This window comes from Miniopterus schreibersii (assembly GCF_964146895.1).
Source record: "Miniopterus schreibersii genome assembly, chromosome: 4".
NCBI classification, from domain to species: domain Eukaryota; kingdom Metazoa; phylum Chordata; class Mammalia; order Chiroptera; family Miniopteridae; genus Miniopterus; species Miniopterus schreibersii.
Genome location: NC_138105.1, coordinates 84097374 through 84116087, shown reverse-complemented (window position 1 = coordinate 84116087; position 18714 = coordinate 84097374).

Genomic DNA, 18714 nt, shown 5'->3' with positions numbered 1-18714 from the left:
AAACTAAAACTTAGAAATTGATTTATCCAATGTTAGCTAGCAAATTCACAAAGGCTTGGGGCAGATATATTAGCTTTTTATTCATTCAATAATTTGTTCATTAAGCATCTTAATTATTAATAGCTAACATTTGAGGACTTAGGCAGTATGCTAGAATCTTTACATGAATTAACGTGTAATTCTCAGCATAACTTAATGAGATGGGTCCTATTGTTCACAGATGAGGAAATAGATTTGGAGAGGCTAAGCGGCTTCTAAAATGTACACAGCTAGTAAGAGATGGAGCCCGGAATTAAACCCAGAGGGGTTATAGCCTTAACCAATAGCCTACACTGATCCCTGCCACCATGTAGGTGGCACAGATGCATATTAAAACATCATGTGGCACATTCCACACTGTTATATTATGTCAGCCTCAGGTGCAATACAACAGGAGTGCTCTGGTGAAGGGGTCCAGGGTGCTGCGGAATTATAGGGGAGAACCCAGGGGAAGGAGGGGATGCCTGGTCACACAGCCGTCTGAGAGGTTCTGTCTAGGAGGTGGCTTAGAAATGGGGGAAGGAGTGGGAATGGAGAAAAGGGTGTTCCAGGCAGGAGGAACAGCATGTGTGAAGATCTGGGGAGGGGGAGCACAGCTCACCTGAAAAACTGCAAAAAGTATGGTCAGAATGAGGAGAGAGTGGAGGCTGGAGGCCAGCAGAGGCCCAAGGAGGATGGAGAACGGCCCTGTGAAGCCCGGCTCAGAGTTTGCATGGCCTCCCGAGGGCAGGAAGGAGGCCTGGGAGGGAGGGTTGTAGGCATGGCAGTGACACACGGACGCATCACTGTGATCACAATGACGAGAGGCATGCAACCGAGGCTGCGAGGGAGCTTGGCGCGTGACAGTGATGGTGTGGCCTTCTTAGGTCCCCTAGACCAAAACGGGCTTTGGAAACAAGCAGCAGGCGTGACCTTGTGACTTCCTAACTTCTGCCTGGAAGTCAGTTGCTCTGGCTCCCCGAGGACCCCACGATGATAAACCCGCACCTGCAGAGTTTACCCGTGGCCCCTGAGCCGGGCCTGGGCTCTCCCTTCCCCGGCTCCCTGCCTGCCCGGGACCGTGCGGTGACTCGCTGTGAAGCCACCGGCGAGCTGGTGGTGTCCTCAGCCGGGCCACGTGTCCCGCACGGAGACGAAAGGAAAGCCTCCCGATGAGTCGCTTTGGAAGCTGACAGATAGAGAACCAGAGCCTTTTGGCGGCATTTAAACTTATTTCACGGTTAATACAGCATCTGGGGCACATTTCCCTACTTTTATGCCAATTTTTATGTGTTTCTGCCACACAGTCGGAAGCCACGATCATAAAAAGGAAGGAAAACGGTACAAAAAATAAAAGTAAATAAGTGCCTTCTGCTTTAACGCTCCCAGGAGCGCCGGGGCCGGCAAGTTTATGAGCTAGAGAAAAAACAAAACAAAACCTGTAGGGCTGTGTGTAGGGGGAAGGAGATGCCGCCCCTCCGAGTGAGGGCCCTGCAAGCGGCGGGGGGCTCAGGGGCCGCCGGGCACGGCGCGGCCCAGCATCTGCCATCGGCTGTCCCAGTGTCTTGGAATCAATCTCTTCTGAGGACCTTCCTCACTTGTCAAACACACAGCTTGTCCCAAATGACCCTAAGCTGACTCTCTGATTATGTTAATCATCCTTCACACTGTGTTAGGCACACAGGACCGGGCAGGCCTAGGAGACCTGGCTCCGGGTCTCAGTGAAGGAAAGCATATTGTAAAAAGCAGACTCACCCTGTCTCACGCCCTCTGGAGCAGGGGATTCTCTAAGTGCACTGCTACGGAACAGACCAAATCCCTTTTTAAATACTGAATAATATGATTTTTACTTCTGGTTTGTAGAAAGAAAGTAAATTAATAGATAGCATTTTCAGTGTTGAGGACTCCTAGGATCAATTACTTCTGTACCCCGGTTTATACTATATGAGCTAATTTTAAATGTTCTTTGATTTAGCAGAAAGTGATGTATGGTTACTTTGATTTGATATAACAGTTTTTATGGTTTTCCATAAATAGCTTAGACTTTTAAGGAGGCAAAAGCTCAGGGGTAAAACCATACATTTCTATGCTATGCTTGAATTTGGGTGTAGGCTCTGACATGCTAGCTATGAGTCCCTGAGGAAAGTTATTTCAGAGCCTATTTCCTCAACTACGAGATGGAGCAATAATAGTACCTACCTCACATATTTATTATGGTGATTAAATCAAGAAAGAGCATAAAGTATTGAGCATAGTTTTTGGTAAAGTAAGTAAGTGCTGTGTCAGTATTATGTAGTGGGATGTGTAGCATGAAAAAAGAATGAATTTGAACTGGACCCTGAAGGAGAAGAATTTAATATACAAATAAATATACGTAAAGGAAAATTCCACTTGGCAGTTATGGTGCATCGCAGAATTAGCCCCAGTTCTCCGTCACTTCTTACATCCATGCTCTTCGCAATGTGACTTTATAGCCCCTCCCACGAAGAGCCGGGCCTGTCTTCACCTCTTGAGTGTATCGCCAGCTTTGTGATTTGCTTTAACAAGTGGCACGTGGCAGAATGATGCCAGGGCAGCTTCAGGCCAGGCGCGCAGTGTGGATCGTTCTGGAACTGGGCCTCCGCTGTGAGAACGTGTCCGGGCAACCAGCTGCAGGGTGGGGGCATGTGCCATAGGGCTGCTTCAGCCACGGTGTCCAAGCCGAGGTCCCAGCACCTGAGGGGCCCAACTAGGACCACTGAGCTGGCTTTGGTTTGACCTCAGATGTGTAAGTTTGTCCTGCCAGCTCATCTCAGATCAGCAGAAACACCCAGGAAACCCGTAGACTTCAGAGCAATGATAAATGATTGTTGTTTGAAGTCACTAGGCTCTAGGTTAATTTGTTACATACCAACAGCTAAAAAGTACTGTGTTGATGGTGGTGGTAAGTAGAGAAAAAGGAATGGAAAAATGGTTTCAACCATAGGAGGAGAGAAAGAGAAAGCTTAATAAAATGGATGTCACACATCTATGGGTTAGAGAGTATTAGGTTTTGTGGCAGAAATAAAGATGTTATAGAGTATATTAAAGTGCACCCGTAAAGAAAGAAAGAGCCATTTATTATACTTTGTATGAAAGCACAAAAGTTTCTGAGTGAAAACATCATGAATTAGAGTGTAAGGGAAGGGACACTGTTTATAACCAATGACGTTAAAGATTAATACCCTTAATATAGAGAGCTCTAAGATATCCATCAAGAAAATGAATCCAAAGAAAGAAAAAAACAACAACCCTGAAAACCAGTAAAAATATTTTCCTTACCTTAGGGCTGTTGTACATGTTGTGTCCAGCCTTCTCCCTTTATCTAGATACCTTTCATTCATATTTTTATCTCAGTCTCTTCTGCAGGGACATCTTTCCTGAGCATCGACATTACAATAGGTCCTCCTGATATATGTTGTCTAAGCGATCTGCTCCTGTGATTTTACTCACCATTATTTGTTTAATGTCTGTTGTCTCCACTAGATTGTATAAATTCCATAAAGCATGAATTGAAACTGTTTTGTTCATCAGTATAATCCTGGCATTTGGCAAAATACCTGACATAGGGTAAATATTCAATAACTATTTGAAAATGAATGAGCCTTTGAATGATGGCCATGAAAAAAAAAAAAAAGCTTATGAAAAACCAAGTAAAAATAAAACAAAAGCGTGATTACAAAAAGCCAATATTCATAAATTTAAAAGTCCAGTCCATTTAATCCAGAAATGAAAATGAAGACAAGCTGTTTTGTGTGGCTAAAAAGGAAGAGCTAAAACAAACAAAAAGGCTCCTGCTAGAGAGGCTGTGATAAGCATGTAGCACTAAACTGATTATCAACTGATGCACTTGTTACAGAAAGCAATTTAACAAAGTATTAATCTAGATATCCACCTCCTTTCACTCAGCAGTTGCTGGGCCCAAGTTTTATGACTGAGAATGGAAATTGATCCTAATTTTAATAGAAACCACATATATGCTCAGTAATGTTATTGTATTAAGAGTCAGCATAAGAGATCCTTCTTCGTGAAGAGACCTGGAGAATATTATGCTAAGTGAAAGAAGCCAGGCAGAGAAAGACAGCTATCACATGATCTCGCTTATATGTGGAATCTAAAGAACATAATAAACTGATGAACAAAATAGATTCAGTGACATTGAAGCATGGAACAGACTGACGAACCTCAGAGGGAAGGTTGGGGTTGGGGGAGGGGGGAAGAGATTAGTCAAGAATTTATATGCATAGCCCATGGACACAGACAATAGTGTGGTGAAGGCCTGGGGAGAGGGGGTGGGTGCAGGGTAGAAGGGGTCAATGAGGAAAAAGGGGCACATCTGTAATACTTTCAACAATAAAGATAAATTTTTAAAAAAAGCATAGTTTAGAAGTTGAGAATGTGGGTTTTGAAATAAAAGAGATTAGTTGTAGTCTTGGGTCTATGGCTTATCAGCTATATGCTCAGAACCTCATAATTCAACCTCGCTGACCTTGGAGGCCCCATCTGTAATGATGACAGTACATTAATCAATAAATCTCTGGACTTTAGGAATTATTCATTTATCTCATTTTCAACATATGCACTCATTACTCTTTGAGGAAGCAGTAGCTTGCGTTGTTTCAAACTCTCAATTTGCTTTTCCCTGTTCTTTATGACCCTAAGGAGCTGAACGAGGCTGGTCTACTCTGTGTGTTAATGTGTTTAAATATAGCTTTGAACTAGCAGAGGCGGCAGTGAGGAAGGAATAAGAAAAGGGTTTCTCTCCCGCCCTCTTTCCCCCACCCTCCTCCTGCCATGGTTTCCTCTCTCTTTTGAGTTACATCTGTTCTTCTAAAGAAGAGTCTACACTTGAACATAAACTATCCTTCCCTAAAAATAAAAACTTAAGCAATGACCAGGAATGTTTAATGATAACTAATAGGTTTACTGGGCTGTGTGACATGTCTAAGCTCTTGACAAAAGACAAGGCAGAGCCACTAAAAATAGACCCCAAAAAAATGTTTTTGGATATTAGAGTTATACAACTAATATGGTAGCTCCATATTTTAAAAACTGTTTCTGGATCCCAGTTTTGTGTAGAAATGAACTTGAGGTTAGAAATTAAGATATCTAGCTATCACTCTTTCACTGTTTCCAGATTTTTATGACGCAATTTATTTTATTCAAGAGTAGAGTGCAGGAAGTGTTATGTAGTTCATGGCCAATAACCCTAAACGGTTTAATTTGGGGCTCTTTTAAAAAATAATTTGCTTTGTATTTATCGGAGAGTTTAAACTCTATGTAACCCAATGTATACTAATTGGGAAATAAATAAACTATCTTAATTAGTCCGTTTGAACTAAACTTTTATTTTGGAATAATTTTCAATTTACAGAATAATTGCAAAGATAGGACAGAGAATTCCCATATTGTTAATATCTTACATCACCATCATACATTAGTTAGAACTAAGGCACTGACGTTAACTGTTACCTAAACTCCAGGCTTTATTTAGATTTACCGTTGCTTTTTATTTTGCAGTGATATCTTTTTCTCTCCGAGGGTCCAGTCTAGGATGAGTACCACATTGCGTTCAGTTTTTGTCCCCTCTGGCCCCTCTGGTCTCTGATAGTTTTTAAGTTTTTCTGTCTTGTTATGACTTGGGCCGTCTTGAGGAATACTGGCCAGGTATCCTGCAAAATATTCCTTGATCTGAGTTAGTCTCATGTTTTTCTCATGAGTAGACTGGGAATATGGGTTTATGGAAAGAATACCAAAGAAATGGAGTGTCCTTGTTGTCGCTTATCATAGCGTGCATGACAAGGTCGTAGCCACCTAGCTGACAGTGTTCATCTTCATCACTCGGCGAAGGTAGTTCCTTGTCAGCATTCTCCACTGCCGAGAATCTTATTTGCTTTTCCTGTTCTTCAGAAAGAGCCGCTAAGTACAGTCCACATTTTGGGGCGGGTGGGGGGAGGAGAGCAGAAACGAGGCCCTCCTTCTGTAAGATGAGGTATCTACATAAATTTGTAATTCTCTCTCCTCTTCCTCATTTATATATGTATTAACTAATTTATTGATATCAGTATGGACTTACATGTTTATTTTATTTTATACTTTGGAATAATGCAGTGGTACGATATTCAAAATTATTTTATTTTGTTGCTCACATTGCTGAAGATTGGGCTATTTGAATCTCCAGGAGCTCTTTTATGTTGGTTCTTGTGTCCTTTCTTTCTTTTAAGTGATAAGATATGGAAACATGAAATTTACCAACTTAACCATATTTTCAGATGACAGTTCAATGGTATTAAATACATGAATAGTGTACCACCTTCACCACTCTATCTCCAGAACTGTTTTCATTTGGTGAAACTGAAACCCCACACCCAGGGAGCAACAGTTCCTCATTCCCACCCGCACCCCACGCCAGCCGCTGACGGCCCCCGTTCTGCCGCCCGTCGCTGCGGTTTTGGCTGCTCGAATTCCTCGTCTGAGTGAGATCTTGTCTTTCTGTAACTGGCTTATTCCACTTAGCGTGATGTCCTCAAAGTTCATAGATGTTGCAGCAGATGTCAGAATTTTCTTCCTTTTTAAGGCTGAATAAAATTCCACTTAATGTGTATGTCACAGTTTGCTTTCCCATCCATCCTGTGATGGAGACTTGGATTGTTCTCGTGTCTTGGCTGTTGTGAATAATGCAGTGAACATGGGTGTATAAATATCTCTTTGAGACCCTGCCTTCAATTCTTTTGTGTATATCTCCATAAGTGGCATTGTTGGATCATATTTTTTGAGGAACACCGGACTTTCCCACAGTGGCTGTGCCATGTTACACTCCGACCTCAAGGGTTCCAGGTTCTCCCCATCTTCACCGGCACCCGTTTTCTTTCTTTCTTTCTTTCTTTTTTAAAATGGCCCTCCTAATGGGGTAGGTGGTATCTCACCGAGGTTTTTATTTGCATTTCCCTAATAATTAGTGATCTCGAGCACCTCCTCATGTATTTATTGGTCATTTGTATATCTTCATTGGAGAAATGCCTGTTCTAGTTCTTTGCCCATTTTTGAATTGGGTTGTTTGTTATTTTGTTCTTGGGTTTTAGGAGTTCCCCGTATATTCTGCATATTAATCCTTATCAGACATATAATTTACCAATATTTTCTTCTGTTAGTTGCCGTATTACTCTGCTGATAGTGTCTTTTGATGCACATTTAAAAAGTTTTCATGAAGCCCCGTTTGTCTATTTTTTTAATCTGTTGCTTGTACCTTTGATGTCATATCCAAGAAATCATTGTCAAATTCAGTGTTGCGAAGTATTCTCTGGAATTTCTGTAGAAAAAGTAATAATGTCTCACTTTCATTTCTGTTTTTAGTACTTTGAGTCTTCCCTCTTTTTTTCCTTAGTCCATCCAGTTAAACTTTTGCCAATTCTGTTGATCTTTTCAAAGAATGAGCTTTTGGTTTCATTGATTTCCACTATTATATTTCTATTCTCTGTTTCATTAATCTTTGCTCTGGTCTTCACTATTTCCACTCTTTTCCTCGCTTTGGGTTTAGGTGCTGAGCATACAGAGATGGTTGTCTTCCAGTAATCTTTCACTGTCCATCTCTCTATATTACCAATGAAATGATTACACCAAAAATACTGTACTTAAGAATGACCCTGATTTAAAAAAAAAAGAAAAGAGAATTATGGTGGACTAAATCTGAGCTCTGTTTCTAATGACTCTAGTTCTTGAAGCATGGGTAAATTCTATGGCTATCACTAGCCAGTTTTAAGTGTGAATATAGGCCAATAAATGTAAAAGAAATATGATTTTAGAGGGATTCAGATGCAATATATAACCAGAAAGGAAGTAGGTAGTAGATCATTTGCTGTTTGATTAATCATAGGACTTCTCAGGGATGAGACAAAGTGGTCTGGTGAAAGGAAAGGGGGAGGTGAGCACACACTATGTCCCAACCCTTTGTTCCCTTCAATCTCTCATCACCGTCTCCCACCCCTCCGAGCCCCTAAGGATTCAGGCTGTACCAACCCCATGGAAACACTAATGATGCTGAGTCATACACACTTTCCATCAGGATTCTATTCTCTCTACCCACCAAGTGGCATTTGCAGAAATATTCAGAGCTGGCTTTATCCACCTGTATTTTATGATGCCAACAAAGCCAGGGGTTCCTTTAGTCTGTTCCAAGCTCCCACAGAAGAATTCAGAGAATGTACATTTCAAGTCACCCTCCCTCCCCCTTTCTGTACATTTAGCCAAACACAGGGCCTAACTTGGGCACTTTCATTACAACCACAGGCTTCATTCACTGTAGCTGCAGCATGCCCTGGGAGACCTGGGCACCTGCTCTTTATTTTTAATCACTAGGATGTAGCCTTAATTCCCTGATTGCGCCTTTTCCAAAAAAAAGTCCTGGTCTGGCATCAAGAGTCCTCAGTTCTAGTCAAAAGTCAGCCCTTAGAGTCTATAAGTTTTGTTAAAGTGTTTTGACAAATTTACGGCTCATGGGAAGAACTAAAAGCTGAGAAAGTGCTTTTATCGGAGAAAACAGGATTCTAGCAATCAAAGTCTGGTCGCAGTCAACTATCAGGAGCAATCTGGAATCAATCATGATCTTTGAGGGCAATTGCTGGAGCCCTCAATTTGTCCCATTTCCTCCAGTTCCTTGTCCACATTGTCACTGGAGTGATCTTTAACGCCATTCCACCAGTGCCATCCCACCTTAAAGACCCCTTCACATGTTCTACCAAATCCTCTAGCACAATTTCTCAAACTTCTGGATACACTAGAGTCACATCGGGCACTTATTAATACCTGAATTCCTAGAATTCAGCAGGACTGAAATGCAGCCATTCTTAATAAGCACTCCACGTGAGGCCGGTGCCTTAGAGCACCCACAGCAAAGGACCACAGGCTAAGTCCAGGTTCCTTATCCTGGCATTCAGGGCTTTTCTAAATCTGTTCTCAGCTACCTTTTCCTCATATTAAATAACATTCCACATTCCAATTAGCTTGGCAACTAACAAAAATAAGGAATGTGGATCTCTCTTCTTTAGGAATTATGCCAGTGTCCAAAAGTATTCTTCCAGCCTGGCCTCGGTCCCTACTCATCAGGATCTATTCCCAGTACTGACCAGCCCATAGCAATGTCTCCCTCTGCTGAATTTTGATCACATGAGATGAAAGCAAGGGGAATGGCAATGAGACAACTTTTCCTAGAAGTACAAGAAGGAAAAATTTCCACCAAGAGAGTTCATGCAAAAATGAGGAAAGGCATTTTAGGTGGAAAATTCAGCACAAGCAAAGGTTGGTTCTGTGCACATTTTAAATATAAGTGGTCTGTGTCTAGACCATGCTTAATAAACATGGAAGTTGAAGGTTAGGACAAGGTCAGGTCACAGAGAAGACCTTAAATGCCTTTTAAAACACCAGGGACTTGGTTCCTGGTAAAGAGAATGGCTGGCTATTTCGGGGCTGTTATGATGCTGGCATAGAGTACTCATCTCATGCAAATTCAGAAGAGGCAACTGAGGCTGCTCTGAAGACTGCTTAGGTCTTAATGTCAACCTGGCTATTTCATAATTGTGATCCTGGACCAGTCATTTTGCTTCTTTAGCCTATTTTCTCACCTGGATTATAACAAAAATAATGGATCTCATTTTATAGCTTTCTTGCCTATACATATGGCAAGGAAAACAGCTCTTAGTAATTATATAATAATAAATATTTAAAACTCATATGGCTTACAGGAATTGGGTATTATCCCTCTTTCCCAAAATGAAGCTAATCTTAGAAAATAATAACTCATCCATAGTAATACAGTTAATAAGAACTGGGCAGTGTTTTTGCCCTACATAAAAGCCAGATGGGACGGCTGGGACCATTCATTGCAACTTCCTCATTTTATAGTAAAGAAAACTGAGGATTACTGTGGTGAAGCGACTTGGCCAGTGTCACACAGCAAGCACTGTGAGCACATCCCAGTGCTAGGTAATAAAGGAGACCTAAAGGTCAGCAGGACAGTCCCTGCCCATCAAGAGCATTCAGGCCAGCAGGGGAGATACAAGGAGGAGAGCAAGTCTGAACAGGAGGAGGTGAGAGGGCCTGGGGTGGCGGCGGGGAGGTAACTGCATCTGCTCCTTGAAATGCGGGCTCACTGTCAGTGTGACGATGAAAGGGGGCTAGAGGACAAGCCCCATGATAGCGGACATCACTGCCGGGGGTGGCTGCTCAGGAACACACAGTCCAGTTTTTGGAAGAAAACACTGGAGCAGCCACAGCCTCCTAAAACTGCTGTCTATAATTATATTTGCTTTTTTTTAAAAAAAAAAAGAAAAAAAACTGGAGCAGTAGGGAACAGACCCTGTAATTAGTCCCCAAACCTCCCCCCTCCAGATACACACACGATTCCCCAGGGTGACAGCTGCCATTCCCCAAGCCACTTAAAATCCCAAAGTGGCCTTGAAGCAGAGAGTAGAGCCAAGGAGGCTGCCTCTGTCCCCACCAGGGTGGCCTCACACAGTGTGCTGGCAGCTCCCTTTGAAACACAGCCCAGACCCAGAGGCACACAGGCCTCAGCAGTCCGCTCACTCCCCTGACAGGCAACTCCTGGGCTTCAGCCTGAGCCCTTCTCCCAGCTGACAAGCTCTAAGACACATCTGAAGCCTGGAAATCCTCTCCAGAGCCTTGTGGGGCCACCCACATTGCTAATCTCCCTCCTGGGAGAGCAGGGTAGGCGAGGGGGACTGGTCATTAAAAAGAGAGCCTGCTGAGATGAGATTTCTGGAGGTGAGCACATTTGCTCTGGTTCTGGAAGTTGGCAAGCCAATTGTACATTTTAGGAGATCTTCAATTTGAAAGAGACTGGCATAGGCTAAACACATAACTCCAGGAGGAAAGGCCAAGCAACTGCATGGGAATTAGAATTTTTGCTGATGAGAGGGAAATCCCTCTTCCTCTATGGTTTCCTACAGGGTCTGAAATCCCTCCAGTAAGGTCAGAGGCTTTGTTCCTTTGTGTCCTGAAGGTCCTCTGGGAAAGATAACCCTTGAGACAAGATTTAATTATTAGCTAATACTGTGAAGAGGTTTTTTACTTTGGCTTACTTTCAAAATCTGACCACTGGTTGAGAAGGAACTGGCCACACTGAACACCACTAGGCCTTGAGGTCACCTTAGCAACATCGAGTGGGCAGGTGGCAGTTACCTTGGTTACATTTTGCCAAGACCATCCTTGTGTCTCTGTTACTGGAACTGCTGCCAATTTCTTCAACTCAACAGGAATAAAGATTTTCATCAGATCCAGCCTCTATCCATCTCTTCTGCTGGCTACACTCTGTCATCTCAGCAAGGTGGTTTATTATGGTTTGCTCGTAACTACAGAGAATGGCCATCAAATTGTTTTTTTCAGAGCATGTTCTGACCCTTAGTCCTGCACATTCTTTGAAGTCCTGCAGTCATGCCACCTTTCTGAGGGAGCTTTTTCTTCCCTTCCACAGCCATAGGGAGCTCTCTCTTCTCCAAATAACAATTTAAAAAAAAATACTATAGCATATTGTATCAATCTTAGAAATCTAATACAAGTTGGATTTGTTTTAAGTGTGGAAGATTCTCCTTAGCTGGATGTTTACTGCATCTGCATTTTTTTTCACTCTTAGGTATTGGTATGAAAGCAAAAATCATTAAGCCCAAACCTTTATTAATTAGTTGAACCCCATCAAATCAGGCCCAACCAGCCATCTCTATTTGCTCAACACTAGCATCAATCTACACCAAAGAGTAACAATATTTTTTTCTGTAAAGAGTCAGATACTAAATATTTTGGGATTCATGGGTCACATGGTCTCTGTCACAACCACTCAGTTCTGCTATTCTAGCATGAAAGCAGCCATAGACAATATATACATGAATGGGCATGACTCTGTGTCAGTAAAACTTTATTTACAAAAACAGACCATGGGCCAGATTTGGTTCTTGGACTGTAGTTTGTTGACCCCAATGTAGATCACCATGTCACCTTTATTTGACAATTTTATATTGATTGTCAGAATTTAGAGTTATATTATATAACACAATGCAAAGCAGCTACAAAGTTATTTTGCAAAATGCAAGACTTTATGATATCTATAAAAGTGATGTGGGATAATTGCTTAAGTTACACTTAAACCACGGACAAATGGGAATCTGAGAGAATTAAACCGGTGAGAGAGAAAAAAATAAATAAATATCACAACTGTATAGAAGCTTCAGGCAAAAAGGACTTGAATATCTAGAGATATAGAAAAATCCTTGAGAATGAACCATCAAATATTTGTGTAAAAATTACTCATTTTCTGATTGTAGTTTAAGAGTCCAACACAAAGTAAATATGGGTATAGCCTGTTACCACTAAACTAAGGAAAACATGTGCCAGAAGATAATGTGATTTATGTTTTATGTGCCCTATGAGTTAGGACAGTGTTGCATTTTTAAATTAAATGCTGCTAAATAAAAATAATAAACCTACTTTTATATCTTAATCTTATTTTTCAAGATAAATTTCTGGTCACATTTTTTCTCTCATATATTTACTATAAAAATTAGGTTCCTATTTTAAGAGTGTTTACTTTAAAGGGGCATTTTTATGTGAATTATATTTATATAATAAATAATTCCTTTATGTGAAATTCTCATCTTCTTAAAGGAGACCTTGATGTCTTTAAGGGTGACAACCACATATAACTCATTCTTTTTTCCTTATAGCTCCCAGGCCCATGTTTTATGGTCAGTAGACATTTAATAATCTGTGCTGCTTTTGTGACTCATGTCACCTAATTTCTCCCGTTTAAAAAAATATAGGATATGCAGTTCTCAATTTAGATGGTAGCGCAGGACCATAAAAATGACTGTGCAAACAGTAGCCACGCAAAGCAATCTTAACTACAATGTAATAATTATGATTGCTCTGCGGCCCTTAAACTTTGTTGTTAAAACATTAAAACCCTCTGACTGTTGGTTATAAATATAAAGATATGAAAAAATAGAAAACTAATGTTTGTTTGTGCACCGTCCGTAAGCTGTTAGAAGCGGGCGTGTTCAAGTGGTGCGTGTCTTCGCAGAGAAACGCATGAAGGGTGGTGGGCGCCGCGCTCCTGCGGTTTCGCGCGCAGCGGGCGGGGAGGGGGGCGCGGAGCGAGCGCTCCCGCCCGGGCCGCCGCGCCCCTTTCGGCGGCTGGGGTCGCTCTTAGCTTTCAGGCCCTTCTCTGGCCGTGTCGTGCAGTGTCCCTGAGTTCTCTTAATACAGGGTGTGCTGCCGGGGTCAGTGCTGGGGAAGCCCCTGTCCTTTCTTCGGGGACGCGTAGCTCATTGGTGTCCATTCGGTTCCCCGCCCAGCTCCTCCGGCTGCGCATTGAGTCTCCACTGGCGGCGGCGCCAACACGCCCGGGCAGGCTGCTTCCTCTGTCCGCGTGGGATTCATTTCCCTTCCAGCCGGAGCGCGCGGTTTTTTGTTTTTTTAATCTTTTTTTTTTTTTTAATATATCTTTATTGATTTCAGAGAGAGGAAAGGAGAGAGAGACAGAAACATCAATGATGAGAGTCATTGGGGATCGAGCCCGCAACCCGGGCATGTGCCCTGACCGGGAATCGAACTCCCAACGCCTGGATCCCAGGTCCACGCTCAACCGCTGAGCCAGGCCCGCCGGGCAAGGAGCGCGCGTGTGACGGCTGCGCCTCCCTCTCCGGGCGCCAGCTCCCGTTTCTGATTTCCCAGCTTTATAAAGCGGCCCGTGGCTTAGCCCTGGGACACGGAGCCCGCACAGCCGCGCGCCACCGGCCCTGACGGGGTTTGAAGGAAGGGCCGTGACCGCTTGCCGATCCTGGCGTGTTCTTTCTGGGTGGTTGCGGACTGAAGAGCCAAGGGCAGAGCTGACTCACTATTCAATTAGTCGCAGCTAATGTGCTGCGGCGGCTAAACTCTGAGCTGCATTGTTGGGGGGCAGTTTCTAACTAAAACTTGTGCCTATTGGACCCGTGCGAGGTGAAGACCACCTGTACATACTATAAATTTTACTTCTCAACCACATAAATATATCACCAATTCAAACCCTCAACAAAAGTTTTTAAACTACATTACTTTCTACACTTACGCCCCAAACAACTTCATGGTGCCATGAAATTTCCGTGTATTTTTCATCCAGTGAAATGAAATTTGCTTTTCGGACAGTGAGTCATCCTGTCCCTCACAATGGGGAACACAGCTGTCCTTGAGCACGAGCAGATGGCTCTGACCCACCTTCTGCTCACCCCAAACACAAGAAACTTGTGCATACTTCCCTCCTGGGCCCACAGCCCAGGGTGACATATCGGATTAAGAGGTGGAGGAGAGTGAGATGGCCCCTGTGCTGGGACATGGTGGGGACTAACACTGGGTCAAGCAGACTTTATGATAGCTCACACGTTTTGATCTGAAACATGATCTGGAGGACCTCTTGATTTTTTGGAATGACATTGTCAGGGATTACCTCTGTCTCCAGGAATCTACAGATGATGGCTGCACATCTCCTGACCCTGAAGACTTTACCAGTGTAACACCAACGCTCTAACTCATTCAGGTGGTGCTTCTTTAGTAACACACCAGAAAGGAAAAGTACATTTATGTTTATATGATTGTCCTTACAGAAGGCGAGCTGGGGTCTGGGTGGTATGCAGCATGCCCAAGGCCCCACTGAAGTCTCACTGCAGAACCATGACAGGCATAGTTGTAGCTGACCTAGAAATATCCTAAAAGGCAAGACTGCTCCTGGGATGGAGATGATGCTCCCCACAGGCTTATGAAAGACATTTGGTGATGGAACTACATGGCAAAGCAGGAGGTACCTAGAAGAAGGTGAAACTTCATATTAAATTGTAGCCCCCAAAGAACATTACTCTGTCTCCAGCTTCCAGGGAGGGGCGTTTTGATGACTCTGTAACTTCTAACAAAAGGTAATTTACAGTAAAGATAGATAAAAATGAGGCTGTAGAGTAACAAGGCTGTAAGCCCTCACCCTAGAGAGCTAATAATTTACTTGCTCATGGATGAATTTCCATGCACAGATGAATTTTTATTCCCTCCCTTGATGACTTCCTAAGAGCAGATGCCTAAGAGGTTGAGGTATTTGTTACAGGATCAAAAGTAGGCATGGTGGGGGAAGGTGGTGCCCCAGGTGACACCTGCAGGGGTGGCCATGAGATTAAAATAATGGTTAATAGAGGGACATTTATACCAAAGGGAGATCTGCCTTTCTATCTGCAGTAGACCTCTCCCTGTGTCCATCACAGTGTGCCATTCCCTTCTTCTATAATAGCATCTTAATTTCCATTTTGGAGAATCCTCCTACCTCTGACTCTTATTTCTCCTAGTATTGGTGACCTCTGGGCACCCAAGGTTGACAGTAATCTAGCCATAGCTAAAAGAACTCATCTTCCTGGCCACAGGGTCTGTTCAGGGACAGAAGCATGACTTATGCTGGAATGGTGAATTAGGACATATTACCTCTCTGTACCAGGTTTGAACATGGGTAAATATAAGTCTTAAGGTGCTAGGCTATATCATGCAAAGAGAGACTACACGGGGAAAGCCAGAGCCAGGGGATGGAAAGCAGAGACAGTGCTGGGGAAGCAGAGTTCTGACAGTATTGTTGAGACCCTGGATCCAGCCATACCTCACGCCATTGCCTGAACTTTTCAGTTATATGATCCAATAATAGTTCTAATGTAGGGAGAGGGGATAAGAGCTTTAAGTATAGAAAAGGGAAGGGCCTTACTCAGAGTCACGTGGCTAGTGAGTGACGGAGTCAGAATGACAACCCATGTCTTTGGACTCAAAGTTCAGGGCTCATTTTACTTTATGATATAAGGATGAGGGAAGCAAAGAAAAAGCCTGGGAGATAAAGTTAGCAGAGCCATAATTCAGGGTAGGAGACAGTAGCAGGCATACACAGAGGCCAGAACCTCAAACCATATGACCGTAGCACAAGTCAGGAATCTTACACTGTAATTTTGGTGATTCAAATATGACTAAACAATGTGATTGATAAAGCTTCAGGAGCCCAGAGCAAACGTTTTATGATTTATTCCAAAATCACAAAGTGAGGTAATGAGGATTTTTAAATGTAGACATTTACATTTCTCCATTGTTCAACTCTGATGGTAACATTCAAGAAAAAAATCCTAATTCACTGCATTTTGAGTAACAGTGTCATGATATTAGAGGTAAGCTTTGCCTGATGGATTGAAAAATTGGCTGGTAGGACCAAGACTCCACTTTAAATAGCCCACAGCACTACCCTTTAGACTTTATAATGACTTTTGATTGGTCCCCAGATCATTTATATTTGTCCCTGTTCCCAAGCCTTCAGTAAATTCTAAAAGGTCATTTTATTTTTCCTTTCGATTATTACCTTGTAAAAGCCAAGTTCCAGCAAATTATACAGAAATGTGATTGAATTAGGGATGTACTTAAAATGGTTCCTGGGTATAAACATATGATTCTACACAGAAAACCAGAGTTAAGCACGTCTTTTATTTTTTGGGCTCATCTAGCCTCAGTCTTTCCTCTAACAACCCAGAAAAAGCAGACTCCTATGCTCTGATTATGTTTCTATCACTCTTAGAAACACATCTGTGTCTCATCTGCCATTTTGACTCCAAGACAATCCTGCATGATATTATGAGGTTGGCATTTATTATTTTCTTCAGAGCAGAAATTCTAGAAAGCAACTGTATGTGTCTGGTGACAGGAAAAGCCCATTTTATCCATGTTTTTTTTTCTTTGGTTTCCTGACAATGAGAATAATCCTTACACATCCAATGATAGAATGACCATTGTTACTTGAGAATGGAAACAATATTTGAGAAGTTATGGTGAGAATTACTCTCAGAGAGTTCAATTTTCCTGGCTTGGAAGAAAACACACTGAAAGGATTGTTAAGATTACTGAACCATTGACTAGTTTTTGAGGAACCCTGTTAAAGTAGAAACTGTCATAGATTATTAGAGATGGGCAAGGAGATTCGCCCAACTCCTGACCAATGAGTATAATATCCATTTTGGAGGAAAATTTAGGACAAAGTATTTGAACTTGTGTTTTGTAACCCCTTTTCAGAAGTTATATTTGTGAGAGCCAGTATTTACTCAGGTTTTACTCAGAATTATTGATTTAGCCTTAAAACATAAATGAAGAACCATCAATTTTTCTGGATGTTCATTTGGATACATTGTTGAGAAACTCAAGTGCCTGCTTTTGTGGTTTCTGTATCTAACGGGGCGAGACAGACAAATAAATGAAGAGATGATACTTCTGTGAATGGTATATTCGCAAGGAAAATGTATTAAGTTTCGGATATAGAAGCAAGTGATTCTCTTACGCCCCCTTTGGACATTTGACAATGTGTAGAGACATTTTTGGTTGCCACAGATGTGTAGAGTAGCTACTGGCATCTGGTGGGTAGGGACTGTTAAGCATCCTTCAAAACACGGGACAGCCTTCCACGACAAAGAATTATTTGGCCCAAAACATCAATGGTGCTGAGATTGAGAAGCTCAGGTCTAGAGCGTGCATTCTCGACAGGGCAGTGTTGCCCCCCAGGGGGGAGAAAATTGTTTTTAAGGAGTGAAAAAAACCTTCCTATTTTTATGTATAAAGCAGAGATACACATACAGTGCATGAACAGATATATGGTATATTTGTGCTTTGAAAATTTCATGGGGCTAGGTGATCAGGGGGAAATGTCTCAAAAGGCTCCTTGGGAAACACTAGCCTCGGGCAGGGATCAGCGAACTTTTTCTGCATAGAGCTGGGTAGTAAATATTTTTGTATTTGTGGCCATACAGTCTTTGTGGCAACTACTCTGCCATTGTGGCACAAAAGCAGCCATAGACAATATACATACAAAGAGGGATGCCTGTGTTCTAATAAAACTTTATTTAAAGAAAAATACAAGGTCCACATTTGGCACATGGTTTGCTGAATCCTGGTTTACAGCATCAGGAAAAAAACGAAAAAATTACAAGATTTGTCCCTTATTAATGTACAGATATGTTAATGATAACTATCAATGTTTGTATGTGTGAGCATTAAGGAAGATTCTGTTATATGAATGAGCAATTAGGAGGATTTTTCCCTTTAGATACAATTAAGTAACTGTCCTTCAAAATTTGATGAAGGGTTGGATATCAAACTTGAGGGAAATCTCACAAGGTCATATGGCTGGCCTTTAAGTTAAAAACAAAAACAAAATAAATTCACAAGGCATGTTTATCATGTAGCAAAAGGCTGTGTGTGAAGGAGGAAAACCACATTACATGGCAAATTAGGGACCACAACAGAGAGGAGCGGGGGACTGAGTTGAAGAAGTATCGTGAGGGCCCGGCCGGTTTGGCTCAGTGGCCGGGGCGCCGGCCCGCGGACTGGAAGGTCCCGGGTTTGCTTCTGGCCCAGGGCGCGCACCTCGGTCCCAGGCTCGGTCACCCCCCCCATCCAGGCGCATGCGGGAGGCAACCACTCGATGTCTCTCTCACATCGATGTCTCTCTCTCTCTCCCTCCCACTCTCTCTGAAAAGCAATGGAAAAAATATCCTCAGGTGAGGATTTAAAAACAGAAAAAATACCGTGAGTTTCAGTATCAAAATGCAGCCTCAAAGCACCAGGCCTACCTTCCAAGAGCCATCA